Source organism: Sinocyclocheilus rhinocerous, unplaced genomic scaffold (genome assembly GCF_001515625.1).
Source record: "Sinocyclocheilus rhinocerous isolate Xijiao unplaced genomic scaffold, SAMN03320098_v1.1 C36510056, whole genome shotgun sequence".
Classification (NCBI taxonomy): domain Eukaryota; kingdom Metazoa; phylum Chordata; class Actinopteri; order Cypriniformes; family Cyprinidae; genus Sinocyclocheilus; species Sinocyclocheilus rhinocerous.
Window position 1 is genome coordinate 1 of NW_015782305.1, and position 1,224 is coordinate 1,224.

At 35.7% G+C, this 1,224-nt stretch overlaps 1 pseudogene; it reads left to right on the top strand.

Annotated features, from left to right (window-relative positions):
• Positions 1-402: 402 nt before the first annotated feature.
• Positions 403-838, top strand: LOC107736126 (nicotinamide/nicotinic acid mononucleotide adenylyltransferase 1-like; annotated as a pseudogene).
• The last annotated feature ends 386 nt before the right edge of the window (positions 839-1,224 follow it).

The following is a 1,224-nucleotide window of genomic DNA, read 5'->3' on the forward strand; positions in this document are numbered from 1 at the left end:
TCTTTGATGAATATAAAGTTCAAAAGAACAGCATTTATTTGAAAACAAAAACTTGTATAGTGTATTCATGCTGAATAAGTATTCATTTCTTTCTTTTAAAAAACAAAACAAAACAAAATCTTAGTGACCCCAAACTTTTGAACGGTAGAGTAAATTTTTTTAAATTTTTTTAAATAAGCTAAAATATAATTTACTCACATACAACATACTCTGTCTTCGTGTTTTAATAATATTTATAGTTGCTAACCATACTGTAATTAACATATAGTGTTGGCTTGCCCATATGGCTTTGTAAAGGAGCACAATTTTCAAACGAATCATGATTTTCATAACAAGATCCACGATTAAAGCATTCAAAATCACTAAAATTATGTGTATTATTGTCATAAATGTATATTTTAGACACCCCTCATCTGAACCTCCTGTGTGGTGCTGATATGCTTGAGTCATTTGGTGTTCCCAACCTTTGGAAGCCAGAAGACATTGAGGAGATAGTGGGTCGCTACGGTGTGACGTGCATCACCAGATGTGGCGGTGATCCTGAGAAGTTTACCGGTCAGTCTGATGTTCTGTACAAACACCGTAAAACATCCACGTGGTTCGGGAATGGGTGACCAATGAGATCTCAGCCACCCATGTGCGCCGTGCCCTACGCAGAGGACAGAGTGCCCGCTACCTGCTGCCTGACCCTGTGGTGCGCTATATTCAAGAACACAGTCTGCGCTGAGAGCGAGCAGAAGAATGCTGATGGTATCCTCGCCCCTTTTCAGAAATACACCAGCACTAACTAGACTAATGTTCTGCTGCTTTTGAACTAGTTTCTTGTTGTGTTTGTGGTCTTTGATAGAGGGCTGGTCTGTTGCCACAGAACTTGACTGACACTTGATTCATAGTTCATTTTGCTTCCTTGAACTCATTTGGTGGTGAGTGACTGCTTTGCATCATGAATGTTATCATGAATGATTCAGTATGATCAAAAATATATGCTAAATATTGGGAAATATTATTTGATTTAAATATGTTTTAAAATTTTAAATAAAGAGATTGATACATTCAGAAAATGTGTTTTATTGTAGTTTACTGCCAAACATAGAAAGTCACTTTTAGAAGAGACATTTTGATAAATTATTTTTGAATATTAAGCTTACTGTTTACCTCAAGAGTATAGCCTACAAAAAGTTATTTTAATATTTAGAGCAATAAACGCTCTAAATCGCTCAAAAA